This window comes from Lissotriton helveticus, chromosome 3_1 (genome assembly GCF_964261635.1).
Source record: "Lissotriton helveticus chromosome 3_1, aLisHel1.1, whole genome shotgun sequence".
In the NCBI taxonomy this organism is placed as follows: Eukaryota; Metazoa; Chordata; class Amphibia; order Caudata; family Salamandridae; genus Lissotriton; species Lissotriton helveticus.
In genome coordinates, this window is record NC_136061.1 from 1915445304 (window position 1) to 1915449919 (window position 4616).

General features: G+C 40.5%; 1 long non-coding RNA gene across 1 annotated transcript; it reads left to right on the forward strand.

Moving 5' to 3' along the window:
* Nucleotides 1-1998: 1998 nt before the first annotated feature.
* LOC144823956 (uncharacterized) lies at nucleotides 1999-3646 on the forward strand. Its single transcript, XR_013608862.1, has 3 exons — nucleotides 1999-2130; nucleotides 3049-3120; nucleotides 3224-3646. It is a non-coding gene; the product is annotated as an uncharacterized LOC144823956 (long non-coding RNA).
* Nucleotides 3647-4616: the final 970 nt, after the last annotated feature.

The following is a 4616-nucleotide window of genomic DNA, read 5'->3' on the forward strand; positions in this document are numbered from 1 at the left end:
GCTTGTTTTATTAAGCGGAAGTAAAAGCGAACGCTTTCTCTGGCGCTGACTTCTTGTTAAAACTTGAGGCATGCTTCAGGATAGAGTATGGCGGCTGCGAATTTCTTTTGTAATGCCTGGTTCACCGAAATCTATCAAAGCATGTGAACAATGGAGCCCGTTGGTTGCAGCCCCTCATCCCTATCCCACCCCCGAGCGCCACGCTTTACACTTGAGCACGGTGCCCGCTTTCAGATTAACAACACCGGTGCCGCTTTCAGATTAAGAACACAGGCGCCCGCTTTCAAAATTAACAACACCCCCAGGCCGTGTTCCCTCCCACCTTTCCTCCTCCGCAAACTTGATTAACAGGAGGCCATGCTAATCACTGCCTTCTCCCAATGACCTGCAGTTTCCACCCCCTCCCCAATCACCCACAGCAATGCCTATATGCTCGGCTAGTTGGTGACTCTGCTTTCATGTTTAGCGAGCGTCATGTGAAGATCCTGACTACGCAGTTGCCGAACATTTCCAGTTCTTCTAAACAGCGTTAGACTGCGGTTAGACAACAGAGCCGCTTCAGAGTCCATCCTTGTTTTTAATAGATTGCATGGTTTTAGGTTGCTGAGGGTTTATGTATTGGCTGGTCAAGTCAGTTAGTGGCGTAAGAGGTGTAATTGCTTTTGTTATCATTAATTGTGCAGGAACTGTTTGAGTGATTGGTAGAGTGACCTAGAAAACACTTGGGTTGAAAACGAAGACCTGTCACTGGACTTTTAAATAACAGCAGTAAATGCCAGCTTCTACCATGCATTTGTGTTTTATAATTTTTCGAATGTATGCCTCTTTCCCAACTCGTTCCAGCAGTCGATGCATTGGTCCAGCCGTTAAGAACTACCCTGAATGTTTTTTTCCACAATAAAGTATTCTAGAAAGTTCAAAACACGTGTGCACATTTAAATGAAGCAGCAATCCTCAAAATGCTGAGCAGTAGAAATTACATCATTATCCGTTTAAGAGTAAAAGTTCGTCATCATCTGGGAAGCCACTGCAGAGAGTATATCAACTCAGTGGAATGTTGACTTCTTGAAGTAATGACTTCAAGCGATAAAGGTGGAGTTTATTTTGAAGCTCAATCTCACCCCCAAAGCTCTTCTCTCAGCTGCACTTTAAACTCCCACCCCACACCAATATTCTAACGAGTTTGAGCTATTGGCATTGTGAATGACAATGCCTTTTATTTATGTTTACGTTTTTGAAGCAAATAAAACGCATGGTCATTTAAAACGCCAATAGCTTAAACTCATGTTAATGCGAGACCTATTGCATTGCAAATGCTTGTTACCATTGGGGTCTGTGGCAGTAGCAAACCCCGTACTCAGCGGTGCTTGCTTTTCGAAGGTCACAGGCCTTCGTAGCTGAGAAAAGGCAGCCGGTCAATCACCACATGCGCAGTGGTGCGACGACAATGAGTGAGTCAGAGTCCGCAGGCTGTCACGTGATTTGATGACGTGGCGCTGGCGCGGCAGCTCGAGATTTTTAATTATAATCACTAATCAGCGCGAGTTTTAAATTACAAAATATAATAATATATAAACTGATTTCCCACAATAATTATTAGTGAGACAACGCCCCACCGCCCAAATGGTGAAACCGCCACTGGAAGTAAGGCACCGGATTGTCCAACATAAGTCGAGAATGAAAACAAACATATATCTCGGCACCCATGGTCACTTCCATCAAATGGGCCTTTCAGAAAAATACTACCAGTGGACTGTGCTAAGCTCAATGCAAGACGACGCCAGAGGAGGGGATCTGGAAACTAGATTAATGCGAAGAGAAGCGTATTTGATTTTGAAACTTAATACGGAAAGCAGAGGGCTAAATGAATTGTCTGAGATCAATAAACTATAATAAGTGAATGTCTCTACACTACAACTCCCATAATTCCATGGGCCAAGTATCAGGCAGTTGAATGAGCATGCCTTGTTTTAAAATGCAACAGAAGAAAGCTGCCATGTTTTGACGCGCAAGTCTGAAGGAGCCCTGTCCGAGTGACACCGAGTTTGTAAGCGCCTAAATAAGCCAAGCAACATGAGTGCGTTTTTCTACAAAGATTTATGATTGCATTACAGCCCAAATTGAGGAGCAGTAAGTTTCCATGTACCATGCAAGTCGGTGGATAGAGTGATTTTAGTACATGCCAAACAAGCCTGAAAAATGTTACTAGAAGCTGTGAAGTTTCCTTTTTAATCACTGTTTAGTCACAGTCTTTGACTCTCAGTGGCAAGTGTAACGGTCAAACATTTGAATTGCGCAGTGATATAGCAACATTTTAGCAGAGCCAGTGGAGAAAGCGACAATATTATTAATTATTCGCCCGATAATTGTTCCATGAGGTTTCGAACTTCCCTTTTTAAACAGTGGCGAATGCATTTAAAATCATTTGCACCGTACAGCGCGAGGGTAACACTGTGGTTAAAAAACCCCGTTTACAACATGCAATGCTGGGATGTTTTCTTTCCACGTTTAAGTGAAGGTAATCATTTACGAACATGATAACTATACCACTATTTTTAAAGCGTGCTGTATGTCTTCGATTTTCAGTAATTTCTGAAACCACCAAGCTTCAGCTTGATGAGGCCCTCTCCCCTTACTTTACAGAATAACAAGCCACAGAAGAGGACGACCTTATTTTAGACACGGGGCTGTAAACTAATCTGCAGTGCAAAAGATAAAAAAGTATTTCTGCAAAGTAAAATTGCATACAGCCGCTAATAATTAAAGTATGAAAAAAATGAAACGCTAGTATCCATTTCTGCATGCACACCTCACGTTTAAATCAACGTTTCTCCAAAATGATAGGAGCTTTGGATTAACAAGGGCTGCTCCCCCTTCTCTTCCAAAGTTGATTGAAAGCTTGTTAATGGGAATTGTTCTGTTTAGATGTTGCAGCCACTAATTAAAAAGGCATACAGGTAAAATCCTTTCTGACTTTATGAAAGCGTGCTCGGCCGCCCGTAAAAATATTTTTCATATTAATAAGGCTACATATTTGTCTTTTTGCAGCCTTCCTTCTAAAAATCTGGTTCAAATGTTGCTGAGACACCACCAAATATACATCCAGCTTTGGCGTTTAAGGTAAACAACTAAATAATGTACTTGGGGATGCCGATGCAAATGGAGAGTGCTTTTTATAATTTTGCACTGTTTTAGTAAAATACACTACCCTTTCACTTTTCAGAAATCACTCAGCCCTTGTCCTGAGGAGAACCCATAAAGGAAGTGGGGTTTGAAACGGGGAGACCACGAACAATGGGATATCCTTGTACAACGCACATCAATATGGATCAATACAAATAAGTTGTAGCGAAACACAATTTCTTCAAGTCCATATTAGAAATATCTGGACCCCATACAGTGTTCTAAGAGCATATGTTGTTGATGTAACGCTCTGGCTCTCCAATTGAAGCAACTGGTCGAACACTGATTACCACAACCTTTAATTTGTCTTTTGTATATATTTCAATTTGTATTTATTAATTTTTTTGATAGAGCACAATGTCCCTTTATAATTTGCACATCTCAGAATCGATAATGGGTATCACTCCCTTCTTTGTAATGAGATTGAAGCTTTGAAAAGTGTTATAATCATGTGTTAAAAAGAACCAGACTTCATGTTTATTAAATAAGATGATGTTTACACAAAAGTAAAAATGTGTTCTAAACTAAACTTTCTAAAAGTGGCATTTCCTAAATAATAATTTAGAATCTGACTTTACAGTTAAAGAGTATTTCAAATTGCAATGAAAAGGAGTGGAAGAAGTATTTTTCTAGCTGCTGGCCAACTAAATGTAGCACCTATTAAATGTAAAAGGGTAATGAAAGGCCAGCCGACATGGAAAACATTCAATATACATGACCTACTTTTTACATTACATGGGCACCATCCTTTCAGCCTGTAAGGCCTACCTTAGGGGTAACCTACATATTAAAGAAGACCGTTTAGGGTTGGCAAAGTGATGAACCTAGCTCTTTCTGCAGGGCCACCCCCAAACCTTTTGCCTTCCTCCTCCCATTTTTGCTCAATTCAATTTTGTTGGCTTTAGAACTATGGGCACTTTAGCACTGTTTACCAGTGCTAAAGTGCACATGCTCTCTGTAGGAATCTGGCTGTTTATATAGTGGACCAAAAAGAGATACACTATGCAAGGAGTCCAGGCAAACCCCAAAGAAATTACATAGGCACAAATGACATCCCAAATGCTCGCTTTTGTGGTAATGTGGGTGCGCAGTTAGGCATATTAGAAGGGAGTGCTAAACATTTATTGCATGCACACACAGGCAGTAAATAAGACACTCAATGAAGAAATCCAACACAAATTTATAAAAATAACACATCTTTTATATGAATTTAGATACCAAGATCACCAGGTAAGTAATTTCTGAGTTATGATTTTTTACAGTTTTCAAAAGTTGACTCTTAAAGCAGTTTTTGGATGCAGTAATGTCATCCAGTGGGGGAAAAACATGAAATGCATTTGGGCACTGTAGGACTTGGCCCTTTCCCCAGAATTTTTCGTTTTTTATTCCTTTAACTTAGGGTGCCCCCTATTGTAACAAAAGGGTATAGGCCT